We start from the raw sequence: 22,888 nt of genomic DNA on the forward strand, positions 1-22,888 counted from the left end.
TGTTTACGCCAAATTCTGACTCTAACATCTGAATGTCTCAACAGAAATCGAGACTCATCAGACCAGGCAACATTTTTCCAGTCTTCAACTGTTCAATTTTGCTGAGCTCTTGCAAATTGTAGCCTCTTTTTCCTATTTGTAGTGGAGATGAGTGGTACCCGGTGGAGTCTTCTGCTGTTGTAGCCCATCCGCCTCAAGGTTGTGCGTGTTGTGGCTTCACAAATGCTTTGCTGCATACCTCGGTTGTAACGAGTGGTTATTTCAGTCACTGTTGCCCTTCTATCAGCTCGAACCAGTCTGGCCATTCTCCTCTGACCTCTGGCATCAACAAGGCATTTCCGCCCACAGAACTGCCGCTCACTGGATGTTTTTTCTTTTTCGGACCATTCTCTGTAAACCCTAGAGATGGTTGTGCGTGAAAATCCCAGTAGATTAGCAGTTTCTGAAATACTCAGACCAGCCCTTCTGGCACCAACAATCATGCCACGTTCAAAGTCACTCAAATCAACTTTCTTCCCCATACTGATGCTCGGTTTGAACTGCAGGAGATTGTCTTGACCATGTCTACATGCCTAAATGCACTGAGTTGCCGCCATGTGATTGGCTGCTTAGAAATTAAGTGTTAACGAGCAGTTGGACAGGTGTACCTAATAAAGTGGCCGGTGAGTGTATATAGCAGGTGAAAAATGGTTTGTCAAATATCCGAAATCATAGTATTCATAAAACAACCGGCGAAAATACATGGATGACCTACTACTTCTGCCGAGATTCTGAAGCATGAAACCAATGGACACTTCACTATCCCATGAGACCACTGGAGAGGAATGGCACATGACAGTGACAACATGACAGATGTAGTACGTCCGGATTGCATTCATACTACACACAAGTTCGCTTCTCAGCAAAAGTAGTATGCAATTTGGGATGCATTCACCTCCCTTCTTTATCAGATTTGAATTCTACAGAGTTTTTAGCCAGTGATAGAATGTAAAATGTGAATAACGCTCTGACTATAAGAGGCACCGAATGCCAATTCCACTGAATCTTTCTTCAGACCGCATCGTCTGAACAAGCCTGACAGAAGTTTCTCGCCATAAAAAAACACCTCTTCAGCGGAAGACATCACAAGCTGCTATTGTGAATGCTTCGCTCCACTGCCGTGTTCCGACGAGAAGACGTACAAGAAGCTGAGCTCGTGGGGTGCTGTCAAAAGAGCTACTTTTATTCGAACATCTAAAGATTTTACAATCCAAAAATGTCATAAGGCTAACACCCAAGACCTTTCCACACACACAAACATGTTATTCTTTTGTCCATGTCCCCCACCTTGCCTCCAGGCATCATAGAATGGAGAGGTAAAATCAGCTAAAGGACAGAGACACAGACAGGTGTAAACACAGCTTTACTGTGGTGGAATGACTCACGACCCCGAGGGGAAAGCAGTCCTCATTCATAAAAAGAGGACAAGGTCGCTGCAAAAAGAGCTACCGGTTGGAAAAATAGCTGGATGGAGCAGTGATGTGGCTGCTTGGTGAGTCGACGGCGAAGTGAAATTTTTGTGCATGTTTTTTACGGATGCAAGACATCATAACCAAATTGGTCAGAGATTTTTTACATTTATTGATATCAGTTGATATTAGATATGAAGTCACTTTTACGACCTTTGATTTCAGTGGATGTAACTGTAGCAGATAGGGCTGCCCCGTAAAACTGGACCAAACGGTAGTCGACGAAAAGAGGCATAGTCAACCAAATTTTAATTAGACGGTTGGTCACAGAAAAAAAGAAAACTCCACAGGAAATGGCAAAGTCATGCAGATCATAAATCTGCGACTAGTAAACTAATGGCTTAAATGACCACTAGAAAAATCTTTAGTCTTGGGCAACCCTAGTAGTAGAGCTGTAAAAAACGATATTTAGCCTGCAAAATGTTCAAATGTTTTATTACTTCATTAACATTAATTGTATTACAGTTAAATGCAAAGCCTAAATTCACCTGGCTGATTTGAATTTTTATGAAGTTTTAAAAATATATATTATTTGCCTGTAGGTCTCAACCAAACTTCAATATTGGTCCAACCCTAATGTTTTCTAAAGCTATTCTATTCTTACTGTCAAAGAAATTTTAGGTGTCCCTAGAGCAATGTTTTCACAGTCAGCAGAAAAACCGCTCAGACACAAAGAACCTGTCATTAAGTGCGTAGGACGCCATTCACAGCAACAAAAGAATTCAGTGCAATACATTTGTTTGTGTCCCACAGGCAATGTGTGCAGATCATGTTCACCTGTCTGTCAGGCTCAGACTAAAAATGAGCTGCCAGAGATGAGATAACCTTATCAGAAACTTCAATAATAATCTTTTTTTTTTTTTTTTTTTTTTTTTTATCTGGCTTTTTAGGATTGTGATGTTTCCAACACAGTTTACAAGGCAAATGGAACATGAACAATTGTTTGTTTGGTTTTTGTGTAATTTGTTTGTAATAGGATTTTTTGTTAAACCAATTATGTTTCAGTACATACATTGGCATAAAAACAACCATTATTAGATCCAATTATTATTAATAATAAATTACAACCTTTTCTCTCTAATAATCAATATGCCCAAAATTAACTGAAGTAATGGTTGCAGATACATATTTTATCCGAGCAAAAGGGTTGTCAATTTTTGGATTTTTGATAAAGATTAATCTTAATTAAAAATGACAGGCTTTTGGCTCGTTTAAACTTTAATGCAAGCTAAAGTGTTGCTGGATAATTATAGTGAAAGAATCGCTAACATACAATCCAAATCAATTTCTATTGTTTTAACAAAGCTAGTTTGGGTCCACGTTGTCAGATTACCATCAATTTTCCTATCATATTAACACCACACTTTAAGACCTCTATGAGAATGCAATAAGATCAAGGGAGTGAAAAGATATGCTATTTGATAATTTCTCGTAAAATCTTGTTTTATTTTTGTAGTCAATTTTTTTTTTATAGTAGATACTTTTGGAGAAGGCACAGCCTCTCATGCCGCCTCCCAAAATTCCACTGGTAATGAGCAATAAGTTGCAGATAAAGACTTGAGAGATTTGAAGAAGTCCCTGAAGTGCTCCTGTCTCCAAATCAATTCTCTGTTCAGCTAAGGCATGCACTCTAATGCAATGAACAATGCAGACCCATACAACCTCTGAGCAGTCAACAAATATTTACAATTGCCCTGCACTTTAAAAGGAAGTTGAACCTACTTACCAAGTGAATAAATAATAATTAATCATATGTGCTTAAAACATCATTACCTAAGGATCTGAAACTATCCCAGACAGCCATGAGTGTTCAGGAGAGTGCAACATCACGAATTGTCTCACCTACATATAGCTTGTTAATTGACTCAAGCATTACTTCTTTTTTTTTTGCCTGTGCAAAAATGTTAAAAGGACAGTGACTAAAAGCTTGCGCCAGTCACTTAGCCAAAGAGCCTGTGTCTAGAGCCAGGCCTTTTTTTGTATTTGTAAGTACTTAGGCAATATGTGCCCAGCCAGTAACCATGTGCTGTTGTGGATGCATCTGTATGGCTTTGGCAGACCATAGCACCAAGCTCTGATATCCCGGAACAAAAGACACAGATGTGCAGTTGAAGTACTGCAAAGGGGCACTCTATGCTGGCTCTGTCAGGATTGAAACACAAGGCTTAGTACCATTGATAATCCAGAGTACCTCTCCAACAGAACAGGCAGACGGCCAAGCAGACAGAAATCTGTTTCACAGAACATGCTGGCGTTTAATCAACTCTATAGCTACGAGGATTTTCACAGAACTATTTTACTTTGCATTCACTGATATCAGAGGAAATAAATGAGACAGAGATGGAGGGAACATAAACCATTAGGAATCATGTGGTCTGAAAACGTTGTGTGGCTTTTAGGCCCATTAGCAATCAAGCCATCTAAATGTTAGTGTACTTCAAAAAGTTGATTAAAACTCACCTTTTTTTTTTAGCAGGTATTTAAAATTTACAGCCCTTCTCTTCTGGGAAAACCAACCAAAAATATGCATGACTCATCCTGCACTAGACAGATTTGTATCCAATCAACAGCATTTAACTCTTATGTGATCAAAGAACAGGGATGAGTCAATACTTTTGATACATTTCCCAGAAGAAAAAGACTAAAACTACATAAAAAGTGAATTTGTGAAATTGTCAACTTTTGGGAGTCCCACATGCCCAAAAGAAACACTTTGTCAAATTTAAAATGTGAAAGATGAAATTTCTGTTTACAGAACATGATGAAGGGAGATAGAAATTCTTGATCAATAGAAAATTTCAAAGGATAGTTAACCTAAATATCTAAGACTATTGTTCATGTTCAAAACACAATCCAAGTCTTCTGAGTAGACACGATTGCTTTATATTATGAACAGATTTATTGTAGGCTTTTATACACAGTAAAAATCTGATCCAAAGCACACACATCCACAGCAATACAATGTTGCTCAAATTGGGTCCTCAATGAAATTAATAAAAAAGGAAAAAAGACTTTTCCTTTTTTATAGGCTTTTATACACATAAATATTGATCAACTCAACCACATACGCACACAATACGGTAAATGGAAGCTCAAACGCGCTCGCTTGATGTACAAGCACCAACGATGTTTGTTCTTTGCTTACCGTATTTGATGTGGTCTGTAAATGCATGTATACACTAATCAAAACAGAGACCAAAATCTTTCAAGTTTCATTAAATATCTTCATTAGTGTTTTAAAGATAAACAAAAGTTGTATTGGTTTGACTTAACATGAGTGAGAAAAGGATCACCATTTTAATTTGAGCGAACTAACTCAAGTACTTCCAAGGTGATGAATGTGTGGGAAGATTTTCCTAGTCGACTGTTAGTCTTTCATTTAAGCCATTAGTCGATGGAGAAATAAACCATAAAAATGAGCATTTAAAATATAAACTTAGCACTTCAGCGCACACAAAACGATCTAAAAACTAAATTCGAAAAAAAATATTTTATACATTTTAAACAAACAAATAAATATACGGCATGCTGAAACACTTCAAATGGGTATAGCTATCAGTGCAAAGTCTGCAAACAATCAAGCTGACAGACAATAGACTTAACATCAAATGAAAACACAAACAAAATAAACATACATTATGTATTATAAATATATATGATATTCAAAAATGAAAAGGCTAAATAAATAAAAATAAAGCAGCTAACAAACACTACAACAATATGGACGATTAAGCTATACCTGACTCAGAGTCACTATATTCCCCCTCCGATCTCAGTCTTCTCATATAATGAGAAATGGACACAAGTTTGTCCACGTTGTCAGGGAGAAGTGAGCTCTGTCTCTTGCTTACAATGAAGCCGGCCTTGCATGGAGGTGGAAGTTAAACATGTCGTGCAGTAAGCGCGGTAGTAATTTAGCTACCACACTCCGCACAAACACTTGGATGTGCGCCTAATATTAGCGCACAAATTTATAAACAAATTTTATCTAGGTTAATGTTAGAGCAAGCGGCCATGTAAAGTGGCTAAGGTTAGGCTACTACTTGCAACCTCAAACATGACTCATTTAAAACATGCATGTCATCTTTTTGTGGTCATTCTTTACCCTAGCGAATTGTTCCCACACTTTGGATTTTCTGCCCGACATATTACCGCATGGACCATGTTAATTGTCACCGCATGACGTCACCAATTCCTGGGTCTTTTTCTGAGACTAACTGAATGAATAAAATTGTCGACTATTAGAGGGCAGCCCTAGTATCTTGTTTGGTGAGAAACAAACTAGTCTAATTTTTCATGAAAATGGGACATAGTTTACTATGTGTCAGACAAAACATGCAAACACAGTAAAAAAAAAAAAAAGTTAAAAAATTACAGTACAATCTCACCCAATTTAGCCATTAAATTAGCCTAGTGTCACAATGACAACTCACAAGGCTCAAAGTCTGAATAAAACTCCCTGCCAGCTAAGCAATTAGTTTTATTATGTATGTCATACTATGTTAATGTGTGATATTAAAGAGGATGCTTATCTATGTAATTAAACTTTTGCAGCAGTCACAGGGAGCGATAGCAGAGTCTCGGATGCATTCAGCCTGGTAATTCTATAAATACAAGACTAATGTCTCCTTTGTGCCCTTGAGTCTACGTTTCATTGAGGAAGGTATTAATCAATATCAGAGCCATGAAAGTATTCGGTCCAGTTTGAAAAGAGGTAACCCAACCCTTCAAGATGATGAGGCATACCCAGGACGAGGGAGAATCGTCTCCCTCAGAGAGAGAAAACCACTACCTGCCTACATTGCAATCAGAAAGCCACAGAGAGGAAGACAAAAAGCATGAAAGCTTTTTCAGCTTTCCAATCAGCGTAGCATTGAGCACTCCTTTATCTGCAGTTTTTGTGATTACAAGGAACAACAGGCAACTTAATGTGCTATATGGTGCCAATGCTTAATCTGCAAGCACTTTAAAAAGTTTGTTTCTTTAATAATAAATGATGCTGGATCAATGGTCTAAAAGTGGAAATATAAATGTATAATGAAATATACATTTTTTCCCAGAAAAATTGAATGCCAATTGTGGAGGAGAGACCAAATACGTGTCAAAATACGTTAATCTTGCAATATACCCTATTTCCCCATCATCTCAACACAACAAATTATATAAGGCAAGTCAAAAAATAAAAAAGCTTCATAGCATTTTATCTAATTTGCTGGGGCATAAATATTTTCCCATGATGCACCAGATCGATCTTGTGCAAAGTGAGCATCTCAGAGCAAGAGCTTTTTCAAAGCCAGTGCTTTTCAAGACTGTCGGTGCTGCTCAACAATCAGAACAGGCCATATTGACTATAGGCCACATATGAGAGTCCATGACCTTTTACGCCACTCTTCTCTATCGCGAGCAAATTGTTCTGTTCAAAACTCTCCTTAAAAGCAGAGAGCAAAAAATCATCTGCAGACAGCCTTTAACAGATGTCCATTAAGAATGCATGTCAGTTCAAAGACAGCTCTACGGTTGTCAAGGTAGCAGGACAGCCATTAAATCACCTGGTTCCATTACAAAATCAATTACTGCAGTGCACTTGCATGGTCTCCCCAGTCCCTCTAATGGCCAAATAACAATGGAGACACTACTGCAAGGTCAGTCCTGCTGTGCCGATCCAGACAGACTGAAATGTTCATCAGGAGACTGCTAACAGCTCCTTTCTCAGAGAACAACTCTGACCACTAGATGAAAAAAAAAAAAGGACCAACTGACCCTTATTTCTAAAACTTTAAGATTGTGCATTATGTTGGCCTTATTGACCTTAGTCTGGGTTAACTAATGGCTGGAAATGATAAACAGTGGAATTGAAGGTCTAATATCTGATTGTCTAGGTCACCTTAAATTCTTTCAACCCTTTGTGTCCACTAGAAAGTTTTTGAAATTAATAATTTTCATTTTTTCATCACTTCAACTATCGACACCAAAAAAAAAAAAAAAAAAAATACAACCCATTAAACAGACAAGCACATTTATCCTCCTCAGCCTGGTTTTCAATAAAAAAAATGGCCTCTATCCATAACTTTTGCAACTAGTCTACAACAAGATGCACACTATAAAACAAGATGGGGTTCTTGCAGCAAATTTCAAACATTTATTCGACAGAACAACAAGTTTTGGTTTCAGCTGGAGGTTACCTTGTGCTGAGGTGGGCAGCCAGTAGCCAGGCGCTGCAGGTGCTCAGAAGTGTGGCTGCAGGACAGCAGGTCTGAGCAACAAGCAGAGCGGCCCAGCCTCTTCATCAGCGATGAGATGATGCTGCAGCCACAACCGCACATTGACTTGCTCATCAGAAACCAAAAAACGTTGAAAGACTAATGACTCTAGCCCTGGTGGAAGAGAGGTTCTCAGTAGTCTGCTTAAGTGACAGACTGGGAGAAGAGTTTGAGTCACAAGTGGTTCCTTCAAAAGAGCGATCAGTCCCAAGGAGGTAAATGCCATGGAAAATAAAGTTTTGCCAGAGCCAAGGAAGTCACAGGTCTACAGACTCTCACCTCATTTCTAGAAAGAGTTCATGGGACATCTGAACAGTCAAGAAGACTAACCTGTGAGAGTTCACCTAAAGACACAGTTGTTCATTTCAAGTCTTCTTCCCATCAGTCTTTAGTTGTTCAGTGTGGGGAAGATGCACAAGGAGCTCCTGCAAGTGCTGGAAGCTTGTCCATGCCTGTAACGTAGAGCCTGAAGATGCAGTTGTTCCCGCAGGTGGGTGGTGATCCTCAGATGGCGTTGGAACAGTAGTCAGAGAGTACCGCTCTCAAACAGGTCAAGCTTACCCTCCCTGCACTTCCCTCAGCTGCTTGTGATGAAGCTGCATCTCTTCCTTCTTTCTCTCCCACCCCCTCCCTCGTTCTGACACAGTCCGCTCTTTCGAGCATCTCGATGAACAGCAGCTCTGGAAGCCCCTCCCTCTCTCAGTCTCTCCTCCTCACGCTCATCTCGGCAGCGGACCGCCTCCAGTTACAAACCAGTGTCTGATGCATCTGGATTTGTAGTGTGTTCAGAATAGCACAGTACCCGACTACATTATGCAGAATTTGTATGTGCTCAGTTGTAACATGACCAACTACATTTGCTAAACTGTGCAGTATACCATCAACCATACCCTTTGCTGAATATTATATTTAACAATGCAATGTCCTCGACTTTTCATTTTCCATCTGATGAATGGACTGGATGCAATATCAGATTGCATAACTTCTTTCATGACTCATTATTTGAGTGGACAGCCACAAATTTGAGATATATTTATGTTGAAATAACTGAAAGGCATTTTCTGAGTAAAACATATTAATTACACAACAGATTAAAGTATACATACCATGCAAGGTTTTCATCTCAAATATGGCTACGGTTTTGTTATAATGCAGTTACAGCTACCCTTCTTATTGAGACTGGTTTCCAAACCAAATTGCCAGTTATGTCTTTCCCTGATCCTGAACCAAGTTCACAATTGTTTCAATCACCTGCTATAGGCGGGGCTATGAAAGAGCAAGACTATCCCACATAAAAATGCTGAATTTTGTTAAGAAATTACTTGTATTACAAATAACATTACAGCAAACGGTCAATTAAAGAGATCAACATCAACATTTTGCTGGAGACATGATTAATCAGTCAGTTTCTAAAACTGCATAGGGAAGAAATAACGCAGATAAAGGTGCCGACAGGCTGTGGGGAAAACTAAATGAAGGCAATTCTACCTGAGCAAATGATCTTTAGCCAAAACGCATCATGACAGTCCGTCTCATTCCTAACCTTATCCCTCAATGTGTTGAGCTCCCTCACCTAATCTCACGCATCCAACCTGATTAGCGAACAGACTGGGATCCCTTGGGCCTTGTGGGAGATATGCAAATTGCCCGACTCATCAGCAAATAATATGAAGGATGATAAAGAGATTCCATTGTAGGGATCACACCATTGGCTGATAGAATGATGGGGGAAGATATTGCAAGGTGCAGTGGTGTCTGAGAGGTGGGCAAAACATGAGGCTCCAGGCAACCAGCCAGAAAACTATAAATAGACAAGCATAATCAGGACGAATCACATTTCATCATAACCAATATCAAAAAGGGCACGTGCCTTACAGGTATACGTGATGGGATCAAATGGTTAAGACTCTAAAGATTCAAATGGATTGTGGGAATGAACACAGCAGGTTTAGTTTGCATAGTGACCCAACAGACTCATGAAGTCTGACTGCCACCTTAGACAAGTCTATACTGGTTCTGTTGGGAAACGTGTTGGATGGAGATTCGATTTTTCAGTCTACACCAGCTGCTTCCATGATAAGATGTGGTCACCGCAAGAGACTCTTTCTTTCTGCTTAGTATTCAGGAAGTCAGGTGCAATCACCCAAGCGTGCAGAGGACATGCATGGAGGTCCACGGCTCCACCAGCCTGGAAATGAACTGCAGTTATCACTTCAAGGTGCAAACAACGTCCAAAGTGCATTTCACATTCAGGTGTGATTTTTTTTTTTTTTTTTTACTGAAAGCTTGGCGCTAATGGTTTGGGGCAAATTAGTTGTACTTGTCACTTTATTGCACTGCACTTATGATTCGGCCTTGAGATGCATTCTCTTTCTTACTACCCGTTTCTAACACCTGTTACACCCGCTTACTCCACCAAAATGAGGTTCTGAAGTAAAACTCCTCACTGAGAGAAACACGGGGCTTCACTATAAGAAGTCTTGACATTGTGATTCATTACGCTCAGTGTATTCTCAGTGGAATCTTTAGCCCTGTTGCCAGAATAAATGGACCAAATCAACAAAGCCCAGCAACAGACAGAAACTCATTCATTCTCCCAACCGTGACACAATCAGAGATAAAACAAAAAGAGAAAGAAAGTCTCAACAGTGGGGCTTCATCTGGCTGGCATAATGATATCAAAGAGGTGCAGCATCCTGCAAATTTTTTATAGGACAATGCAATAATCTCAAGACAGTTGAAAAGTCTTAACCTCCCCTATGAAAACAGAGTTATTTTAAAGCAACATTTAAATGTGTTCAATAAAAGTTACGCTGTAACAACAGCATCACGAACATGCTGTCGATTGCCACAGAAAATAATTTTAGGAAAGTCAGGGTTTAAAAGACAAAATGTGCAGCTTACATTTTTGTTAATGCATTTACATTAATACTTCCATGGAGAAAATGTGTTGTTTGAGCTGTTAAGAGGTTTAAATTGTCTTTTAAGTGGTTTTCAAAGGATGGATGTCATACATTACCAATGCAATTCCTGTGGCTGGAGTTCTCAGTGTAAACATTAATGTAAAATTACGACAAGTCCCATTCTAGTACCCTTGAAATTTACAAGTATTATGTGCAGGTTTATCATACACACAGGAGTTAAAAATTGGATATAACCTTGAAAAGTTAGTCAGCAATTCTATTCTCATGTTGATGCAATGTTTAAGATTACTCCTCTGATCGGCCCATTTTAGTGTTTACATTTCATTTACATTTAATATTTAAAGGTGCCCTATGTAAAAATTGAGGTAAAATTATCCAAAAAATGAGCTACACGCATCAAAAGAATGAGAAGAAATAAGTGCAATGATGTCATTAAAAAATTGACAAGTTATAGTGCTGCCGAGATATAAACCTAAATTAGCATGCTAAATTACTAGCGCCGGCCCGACTGGTGTCGTAATACCATGGGAGGCGGTATGCGGGCAACATACATAACCACCAGCCAAACTGCAGTACACGAATAACTCGCACGGCTTGTGGGCGTACTTGAACCTGATGTCAATCGCGTCTATATGAGACCGGCCTTTATAATTTAGTGTTGAGATGTTGTTCATTGAGTCTCTAATCTCTAAAAATCTCCAAATGAACTGCGGTCTTACTATCGTGTCAATTGATTTGATTAATATGCGCGAGGGAGAGAGAGAGCAGGAGGACTGCGCTCGTGTTGTTTGAAGACGTGAGAGTGCGCGCGCGCGCGGCCGGGGCGCTCTCTCTCTCTCTGCTCGTTATAAGCCCTGTCAAGCGCAGCAGTCATTATTTTCTACATCACTCACCGATCAAAATAGGCTTTGGCGGGACAAAGCGGACGATTTGACGGTTTTAGAAGATTAACAACCCGAAACTAAAAAACAGACTAGAGTAGGCCAACTTTCTGGAGGTATACTGCCCCCATCTGGTATGGAATATGTGGAGTATGAATTTATTTTTTGGCAGACATTCCACATGGCAGACTGATCTCATGAAATGGCGTATGTATGACACGCCAATTCGTATTTTCATTTTTGGCGTGCTATCAACACGCATAATCGCTTTTCAGCGTGTTTATCAACGCCTTTGACTTAACGTTATATTACTGTATTATGTATATATAAATATATGACCTACCCCAACCCCGTCCCTAAACCTACCCGTCACTGGGGTTAATACCATTTATGAGTCTTCTCCTACCATCCTAGGAAAAGAAATATCGCTCGCCAGATGTAGATATAGATTTTGCTTCGTTTCGCTCGGACATTTAACGGCGTACACATACACGCGGAATCACTCGGACATTTAATGGCGTAGACATACACGCAAAAGATTTCGGCGTGGACATACACGCGGATACCTCAAAATGCGTATAGATAACACGCCACTTGAATTGAAAGTGGCGTGTATGTTTACGCAAAGTCATGATGTCATGTTGCACATGGCACCTTTAAATGTTTTTAAACAAACCAACAATATTATCTGAACACCATCACTTGTGTAAAAGTTAGAGGCCATTATGTCATGCTTCCATGGCTGGGCAAGTGTTCATTCATTAGAGTAGCAGTGTACAGTATGTGTGACGGTGACAAACACACAGTCTCAAATATGATCAAACTGCAACTTTAAAGTGCATGAAATGAAAATTCAACCAAATTCACTAAAATCCCAACAAAATCATTTAGTCAGTTTAAACCCCGCCCTTGCAAGTTTATGTTCATCTACCTGAACTTCTGAGTACAATGAATGAACATATTGAAATCCAATCAAGAACCTAGTTACCAACCTGCACTTTTTTTCTTTTTCACTACACACAAGATCTGTCACTACTTCTATTTCATGAAAGACTCCTTGAGTTCCAGATGAACAATTTACAGATGTGATGACCAATAGTTTCCCTAAAGTAGGACTGAGAAAAGAGGTAAAAGATCATGCTGTGTTCTATGTACATTATTTATGAATATTGCTTTTCACTGTGTCAGCACCCTGCTTTCACATCGATCCGGTGCGATCCAAGGTCTGAGAGTGTGGATTTCACTGAGAGACAGACAGAGAGGAACAGGAAGAGACATTCAGATTACTCTATAAACATGTAAAAGGAAGAGTGAAAAGGGTTTGATAACAGGATGGAATGTAATAAAGTAAAAAAGGTAGTTGAAAAGCAAATGGGACCATTTAAAATAAAAGTGACTAGAGTAAGCTACAACTTGATTTTTACACTTCCTGGAGAAAATTTGATTGGTGCTTGCCTGTGCAAACCTATTTCACCACAATGTAAAAAGGATTAAAAAAAAAATTATGTTCCTTGAGGTTCACTATGTTGTTAAAAGTTATTTGCACAAAAAAAAAAAAAAAACATTCAGAAAGATACATTTTTAAGGGGTCGCTCCTTTAAAACCGACAAAACGGAAGTGCCTTTTCTTCCCTACTGTGACGTAAATCCAAGTGAAAGATTCAAAAAAAAAAAAAAAAAAAAATGGAGGCAGTGGAAACTAAATGGAGGCAGATCTGAATCCCAGTTTCCAATCAGTTGTGGAGGAGATTTAGTCCTACCCTCCGCTGAGATATATACATCATGAAGAGAACAGATGCCGTTTCGAGGGTAAACAGACACTGTTATGATTGGCTAACATCAATGCATAGGGAAAAAATATCAATGCCCCCTCACTATTGCACGTGAGTAACGGTTTTGAAAATAGGGGTGTGCGATATGTTGGGGGGGATTTTATCGATAATGATAATTAGATGATGTTTTGCTGAGTACCTTGGCAGGTTTAGGACTGCCGTGGACCGCTGACTGTTTTTGATATTCTTCATATTAAGTGTGGCGGTCAGTTCACAGCAGTGACAGAAATGATCTTTTCCAATAAGTTTTAATAGATTTTTTTTACCTTTAATGGCCATTTTTACCTTTATAAAGCCACTTAATTAAATGTATGCATGTGTCAAATTCTTACATTTAAATCAAATTCCATTATTCATCTTTGCAATGCAGAGGAAACACAGAAGCTGCATCTGAAGTGGCATTTAGATGCATTTACACAGCCTATTTAATGCAGCTCAGAGGGACATGAATGCATTTAACCTGCAGTTACAAATGCATAAATGTTTTGATGTTTAAATCATAAAACGTCGATTATTAATATTAGAAATGATTTTAAAAATGAAAAGATAATTTAAACGTGAAATTAAAACCGCTAGTAGGTGGCAGCAAGACACCGTTAATGAGTAAGTCATTGAGATTCAACCGATTGATTCAAACGGCTGATTCATTCAGGAACTAAGCATTTGACTCTCTTAATGAGTGAGTCATTGAATCATTCATTCAAACGATTTGTTGGTTCCCGTTGAAGTCCACTATATGGAGAAAAATCCTGGAATGCTTTTTTCAAAAACCTTAATTTCTTTTCGACTGAAGAAAGACAGACAAACATCTTGGATGACATGGGGGTGAGTAAATTATCAGGACATTTTAATTCTGAAGTGAACTAATACTTTAAGCGACTAAACGGCAGTGGGCGGGCCTATGGTGCGAAAATGTATAACTGTTTATCAGTATATGTAAATGTATTTGCCCATGTGCTTTGTTTATATATGGAGAATGTTTTAAGTTTTATTGGTAAAAAACAAAAACGCTTAAAATGTCAAAAGATGAAGGAAATTTCGATTTCTCATGTCATGATGACCCATTTAAAGTGCTGTTGGTGGTTGTTAGGATGTTCTGAGTTGTTGCTAGCTAGGCAAAGTTTATTTGACTGTTTTATCTCTCAAGTCTGATTGCTTGGACATGTAAATGCACAGTATGAGACTAGTTATGCACCAACGTTAAATAAATAGGAATAAAAACTTGAACTGCTTAGTATGCACAACTGTAATAGTGATCCTTGGCCAAAAAAAAAAATAATAATAATAATAAACTAGTAATATGAGTTTATCCAGATATTCTAACAAATTTTTTCTACTACAAGCATTTGCTCTCCAGGTCTAGTTATAAGATAAACCAAACAGACAATTTTTCCAGTTCTTTTATATAGCATTAGACCAAAAGGCTGTCAGGAGGAGCAAAAATACACACTGCAAAGAGTCATTTAGCTAGAATCATACCAGGAAACACAGGAAGAAGGTAGCAACTGCTCCCAAAACATTAAACCATTGTTTTACCTACACAACAGTCATTGTTCCAGGTGAGAGTTATCAATTTCCTGTAATCAGGAATGCGGCAGTGCCTGATATCCCGCACTGACTATTGGCGAACAAAAGCAATAGACCATGTGCAGAGGCAACTGGCCAGATAAAAGTTCTGTTGGGTGATTTTACATTCACAGACAATCACTTCAAATGACCTTTAGACAGATATGGCTAGTGTGTTGAATATGAAAGGAAAAAGCCTTTAATAAAACAGACACGCAAGATCAATTTAAGACAGACATCCCTTGATTTTCAAACAACCTGAGGGGTTTTAATAAATCCTGATTTTCGACGTGAAAATTGAACACAGCAGAGGAAAAGGCTATACGTGGATACATTGACATGGATTAGTACACTGCAGGGTTAGTTTAAAATAGGAACAGGCCATGATGATCGACAAGTCCTCTGTTAAATGACTAGTTGACCAAGATCCATTAGTCTTGGATGCCAATTAGTGAGGATGACTAACGTATAAGCTTGTATGTTAACGATAAAAGTCAGACACAGTAATGTCTGTCACGATAACTACAGTTAACTACTGTTACTGTCATTTTATGTCACAGATATAATGATAATGTAACCGCATAATAATACAAGTACATAATTGAATATTTATCTTAACTCTTTCCCCGCCATTGACGAGATCTTTCATTTATGAAACAACGCTTCTACGCCATTGGTGTGTTTTTCGGCTTTCCATGTTTTCACTGTTATACGGTAGGGGATCCTGTTATGCATCTTCTGAAAGACCATCGGATCCAAAAACAAGCTAATAAGATGATCTGTGTAAACCTGAAGGAGCAGATAGAGGATTGTTTATGCACAATGACGCTAACATGAATTTAATAGCATTTAACAGCATATAATTTAAAACAGACAAACCTTAACCAATAAAATGGCAAACACACAAAGAGGTACACAACTATGCTTTAGGGGTGTGGATGCGCTTTATACTACATATTTTTTTCAAAGCAGCTTCACATTCATAAACAAAATAAATCATTAGTTGTAACATTCCACAATAACAAAACTTGTTCAATTTCAGCCGTAAAGCAGCTCTACAAAAGACAAGTGACATTATCCAGCTCAATTCAGGTACAATTTTGTTCTCATCCAATAATGTCAACTGGTACAGTTACCTCAACATTACTGAATATTAATCATTTCTCTCATCCAGCTGTTTTTTAACACAAGAGTGCTTTTGGGTTCACCTGACCCCGATCAGACTGACTTCACAGGGAAAGTTCACAAATAGATCTGCCTAATTATTGCTTGTTCACCCATATGTGAAAATTCTGTTTATCAATTACTCACCCTCATGTTGTTCCAAACCCATAAGACTTTCCAATGAGGTTTGTTCTTGTACGGCTGAGCTTTTGTTTTCCATATTTGAGTGATCCATGCATGTTCGCTGATCAATGTTAATTCATGTAAATTAAAGCCTACATTAAATCTGTTCATCATAAGCGATTGTCTCTCTTCAGAAGACTTGGATAAAACGGCTCTATTCATATACATTTCTTTTACAATCTTCTTATGAAAGTTTTGGGTGAAAAGACTTTCAATGGAGGAACAGAAATCTGTAATATTTCATTTAAAAATAGTTCCAAAGTTTTGCAAATTCCTAGTTTAAGGATTGCTCTGCAAAAAAACATCATAGCTGCTAAGAAAGCACAGACAAATTCCTTTTTTAACAAGATGAGCTTCTAAGCTTCCGTGATATGATTTCCCTTGATTAATTGCCTGTGCCAGAATTGCATGAATGGGTGGCTTCAGTCTAACAGTCAGCTGGTATTCTGGCTGGCATGAAAGCACACCTGCTAGTGCCAACATCAAAACGAGTGGTTTGTGGCGGCTCAACAGCAAGAGAGCGCCAAGAGCAGAGGGGGGATCATTACCTGCCATTTATTAGACTGACCGTGCCAATATGTTGCAGCCAAAGTGAGTCATCCGAACACCTGCACGAACTGAGACACAATCACACGCCTATATGAAGATCCATGGCCTCATGCTCCTAACAACAGCAAAATCATGTGTGATTTCAGAAGTGGCGATCATTCATACAAACTAATTTATATGCAAAACACAACAACATATCAGCCTCTCTCAATTGTGAAAATTATTCAGTGCTTAAAGTTTCAGTTAAGTTTAAAAGGTTCTCTCAATGTTGAGACAGCTTTTCCAATTCATGGGGAAAAATACCAATTGCGATACTAATTGCATCCCTTCCATTTAAAAAGTAGTGATACCTAAGAACACAACGTTCAATATCCTCCTCTCCTTAGGTTTGTTACAGATAGGTATTTCATTAACGTCTCCGCTGCTCTCTCATCTAGGACTGCACGCTGCCAGTTAATGAGGATTAATCTTAAACGGGTTTACGGTCATTAGAAGCTTGATCGATTTCACAGCATCACACACAGCGACAGTGTTTCAGGATATTAGGTGGCAGGTAAATAAGTTATGACTAAAACAATGAGAAAGCAAAAACGGTTTAAAATAAAAAATATACTGCCTAACTATAATAAAATTAAATACTGTATGTAACTGTGAATATAACTGAATGTAAAGATGGAGTTTCAGGGACTTTCTGCAGTACATAGTTATGCCTGTAGGTGACAAGTGACTGTCTTTATGGCAGAGTCATTGAATCATTTATTCAATAAAGTTGTTCAAAAACACCGATTCATCCACTACTGAGTGTGGGTTAGACATGCAACAGTTGACCCTGCTTGGAAATATTTTGGTATATGCTAAATATCAGCACTGTTCTTTGTGTTGTACTGTTTAATTTTAAAAGTTCAATGAATTCACACTTTTAACATGTCATAGTAAAGAAAGAATGCGAGTTAAACAAGACAGATGGTGAGAGCATTATGAGTAAATGTGCTTGAAACACAACCTAATGCAATAACGAAGAAAAAGGGACCGATTTGAGGGCAGTAATTTTTGAAAGAAATATATTGACATATATTCAGCAAATTAATCAGTGACCGTAAAGACATTTATACAAAAGATTTTTATGTGACTAAGGCATAAATATATTAAGACATTATAAACATTAACATCATGATTTTCTGTAAAGCTGCTTTGAAAATGTGTCATTCGAAAAGAGCTATACAAATCAAATTTAATTGACCCAAACTCTTTTAAAAAATCTATTTAGTTTCCAAAAAAACAATATTAAGCAACAACTGTTTTCAATATTGATGATAATATTATTAACGATAATGCAGCCTTATTATGAACATAAATTAATGTAATATACACTAAAAATTTATATAGATTAAATAAAATGTTAATATGTAATAGACTAAATATGTGTAGTGGCCAGACTAGGAAAATTGACATCTTCACCCTTCATATATATATATATATATATATATATATATATATATATATATATATATATATATATATATATATATATATATATTTTTTTTTTTTTTTTTTTTTTTTTTTTTTTTGTAAGCATATTGCATAGTTGTGTTTGGAGTGAGTTGTTTATTTTGTGATCACAATAAAACGTGCCAAATTTTGTCATTCCTAACTTTTGGCCAAGCTGTCATACAAAGAAATTATGAAATGTATTTTGTTCTTCCCTCGTATTTAAAATATTTATAAAATGTTTCTTATATTTTGATGGTTTAATTGAACAAATATCCCCTCCGAAGATCACTTTTGGCCACTGTATATATAAACGGACATAAGACATAATTTTGACATAAGCAAATTATTTCTCAACTATATAGAAATAATACATGAAATATTTATAAAAGTAGAAAGTTTATAAAACAACAATAAGAGTAGAAATGATCCGTCCATTTTTAATGGAGTCTGTATGTTATGCAGTGGGAGATTTATTTGCATAAGAGTGCTGACCGGAATAATAAAGTATATGAGGGATTTGAATACAGTACTGCCTGCCCTACACGGGCGCACTGTCCATGCACCCGTATGTATCTGTATATACTGCCCTCTAGTGGGGCTCTGAACCAAGCACGCTGTAACCACGGTAACAATGCCCTGCACAGGCTCTCCAGCTTGAAATCCTAGCTTCCTGTCACCACAACAACCAGGCAGGGTGGGCTAACTGCTGTTCACTGAATGTATTTCCTGTTTTCAAGCAGCGCTTCCGAAACGTGAATGAGAATACCGACCGGAGTAAAACTGGGCATTTTTCAATGGACTGGGAAGTAGATATCTAATGAGCTAGAAAGCATTGTTGGATATTTTTAGATCTAAAAATAGCTGCAGTGTCAGAACATTCCAATAGTGCCTTAAAATAATATTCCATGTTCAGAACAAGTTTTGCTTAATTGACAGTATTTGTGGAATAAAGATGATTACCACAAAAAATATATATTTTTATATAGCTGAATTGTCTGCATCATTCTAATATGCTGATTTGGTGCTCAATATTATTATTCAATCATCAATGTTTTTATGGACATCCTTTTTTTCACAGAATTCTTTGATGAACAAAGTTTACAAGAAAATCACATTTTGAAATCCCTCTAATATGCTGATATAGTGCTCAAGAAACATTTCTTATTATCAATGTTAAAAAACAGTTTTTGCTGTTTAAGAGTTCTGAGAAAAATTGAGAAACGAGTGTATCTGAGAATTTCACCCTAGAGTCTTCACTGCTCTCTCTACCAGATAAAGTCATGAAGATGAATAGCCATACATTTTGTTTTTACACCATAGTTAAAGTCGAATTACATGGATCTTACATCACATTTACTGTAAAGACCCTGAGAAATGAACTCGTTTGAAAAACCCCTGAAGACTTGTCTTCTGTAAGCCAAGTTGAGAACAAAGGATGTGGACAAGCTGATGTCAGAACAACTGGGACAACAGACAGAACAGAAACCTCTCATCCATGACAGGCTCATGATGCCACTGACACACAGACGCACGGGTCAAAGCTGGACTGACAAGTGAGGTGGTGTGGTGTAGGGGTTAAAGAGGATTAAAAATGGACAGTTGGACTGAAGCACGATGGAGTCGTGCAGACTAAATGGCTGCCGTCAGTGGCCTCTCCTGTGAAACACACAGAGAAAGCTTGAATTATTAAAGAGGAATGAATAGAAGAACAGACTAAATGAAAGGGAAACACTGCAGAGGTTTAGAGTTTGAAAGTCAGACTTGCGCGATGGAGACTAGGTCCGTGTAAAGGGTTGTGTAACTGGTTCGAGACTATCTGGATGGGTTTTGATGTAGCTAAATACATTTCCACAAGACAAAACAGCATCTTTTCCCACCATATATAAGATATTTATGTAAAAGCATAACTGATAAAGCAAGACCATAATGGAACACCCACTGCAGGGATCTTTAGATGTCCTGAATAAACCTGTTTTAATGTAAATTGAGCGAGAAGCTTTACTTGAAAGTGACATGCTTTCTATAGTAGATGATTATATATATTTTTTGTAACAGAATTGATTGTACATCATATAACTATGCAATCGGTGCTTGATCAATCAGGAACTAAAATAAATATTCACTGAGTATATATTATACACATTCGAGTATGACGACAATTTTAATGTTTGGGTAAACTATCCCTTTAATATTTAAAATAATGAGCACAGATAAACCATAAACAGTAAGACCAGCAGCATTTATTTAGGAAGCACAAGGTCATTTTGGATTTCATGTTGCCTTTTCTCATTGGATCAGTCCATACTATGTGCTGGAATCCCTCTGAGACTCACACTCTTTGAGTCCATTTGTCCTGCCTGCAGATTAAAAAAGATAACTTATCAAATCATATTACGCAGCTCACACTGCGTCCAGAGCTTATGTTTAATTCATCACTGATATATAACATTTCATATTAGGGGGCCGTCAGCCTCTTTCTACTCATGTTGTTTCTCTTACAATTTATCGCAGACTCCCTCAGCTCAACACATCTTTTTAAAGCAAGGTATTATAAACAGCCCAGTGGCCTCTAGCAGTGCAGCTCTTTAAAAATTCATCAATGAAAGAACTGCCCTCTCTGCACCATATCAGTTTACCTTTAATTCACAAAAGCGTGACGAGACATACATTATTAACCAGCTGCAAGACCGGCCAAGCACACAACACCCCCCAAGCGAATGCAGACACACAAAAACAAACATGGACCCCAGAACATGAAGCTGCCCATCTCACAAAAAAAAAAAAAAAATCCCTTTTTAGTGTGTCAGGGCTGCACAAAGTGAGTCTTAACCGACATAAGAGGGGAAGTGTGAAAGTTCACTTCCTTGCTTCAACACCAAGGACAATGGTCGGCTGGGTGGGTCTCCACCTTTATGTTCTTTCTCCCGTCTTTCATCCTGTCAATGGTATGGCCATCACATCCGGGAGAAGACAACAAATGGTGGTAAGTGCTCTGAATGGACCGCTCGTCTCAAAAGAATTTGTAGAAACCGTTATGGTGCTGTATATAAAGGTTCAAATTGCACGCGTTTCTGGTAATGATTTAGAACCAACAATGAAGACGAATATAAAAAAATAAAACAAAACTCAACTGATTAAAATCACATTCTAAACTCAGATGCATCAATCACAGAAGTAATCAGTGAATGAATCTGAACAAATTAAGATTCGAGTCACTGGCATGGATTGAAATCTCCACCACTACTTGCTGATCGAGTCCTAATTCCACAAACTACCAAAGCGGAACGGTTGCACGTTACAGGCCGAATGAATCTCTGGCACACAACAAACACACACATACCAAAAAAATAAAATAATATGAATATGAATATTCACTATTCATACAATTACTCAAAATATGAATACACTACCTTTAAAACATTTTTATAAAATTATTTTTTATATAAAGGAAATAAATTCATGAAGAATAAATTGATCAAATTATAAAGACATTTATAATGTTACAAAAATGTATTTTAAATAAATACTGTTCTTTTTAACTTTCTATTCATCAAAAAAATAGTGTAAAAAATATGCATCATGGTTTCTGCAAAAACATTAAGTAGCACAACAGTTTCCAACATTGATAATAAGTAATGTTTCTTGAGCGGCAAACCAGCCAATTAGAATGATTTCTGAAGGATCACAGGACATTGAAGACTGAAGTAAATCCTAATGAATTAATTACATCTTAAATTATATACAAATTTAAAACATTTGTTTGAAATTTTAATAATATTTCACAATATTTGTTTATACTGTATTTTTGATCAAATAAATTCAGCCTTGGTGAGCAGAAGACCTTTTCAAAAACAGAAAATCTTACCAACCCCAAACTTTTGAACAATAGTGAAGTTCTGAATCCAGGTTCTTCTTCAGTAAAGGAAGGTCAAATTTGTACATCAGAAAACTACTTACGATTCACACGTCTGGCAGCTGAGAGTCCTTAAAGTGTGGTTCTCCACCTCTGACCTCTGTGAATAAGAGAAAGAAGGTATTAAAGACCATCTCATTTCCTCTTGTTCTTATACACCTGGATGAAATGTACACAGATTTAAGCAGTCTTTCCTTTATAAGTATAAAAACATGATACACCTCATTACTAGTACACAATCTCTAACAAAGACTAGAAAGTGTTAACAGTCATTCTCAAATAAAACCTTTAGGTCCTAGGTATAAGCTATAGGTCACTATTGGATATACTGGGCTGCTCAATTTGACAGCTCATGAGTCATTGTTGGTAAATAAATAAACGCATACATAAAATAATGCATTGTTTTTTAATTGCTACTATTTAAAAAAAAACATTAAATAAAAAATGTTTACATGCATGATATAGAACATATTGTGAAGGATTAATCCATGCATGTGTATTTTTTTTTGACCTAGCACTTACCAATTTACTCTGAATTTCTCCAATCATTTAGCCTGCTTTAAACCCCGCCTCTTACAATCAACTGCAAGCTCGCATTCACATCTGCTTCCATCCAAT

General features: G+C 37.4%; 1 protein-coding gene across 1 annotated transcript in view; it reads right to left on the reverse strand.

The window, feature by feature from the left end:
- The window catches only part of fbxw7 (F-box and WD repeat domain containing 7), a 224,219-nt gene that overhangs the window by 127,772 nt on the left and 73,559 nt on the right, over positions 1 to 22,888 (reverse strand). The window contains exon 2 of the mRNA XM_056265094.1: positions 22,315 to 22,370. The gene's annotated coding sequence lies outside the window, so the exon portion shown is untranslated. The remainder of the gene's footprint in view (positions 1 to 22,314; positions 22,371 to 22,888) is intronic.

The sequence above is a fragment of the Rhinichthys klamathensis genome, unplaced genomic scaffold, assembly GCF_029890125.1.
Source record: "Rhinichthys klamathensis goyatoka isolate OS25496 unplaced genomic scaffold, OSU_Roscu_1.1 h1tg000229l_1, whole genome shotgun sequence".
Taxonomy (NCBI): domain Eukaryota; kingdom Metazoa; phylum Chordata; class Actinopteri; order Cypriniformes; family Leuciscidae; genus Rhinichthys; species Rhinichthys klamathensis.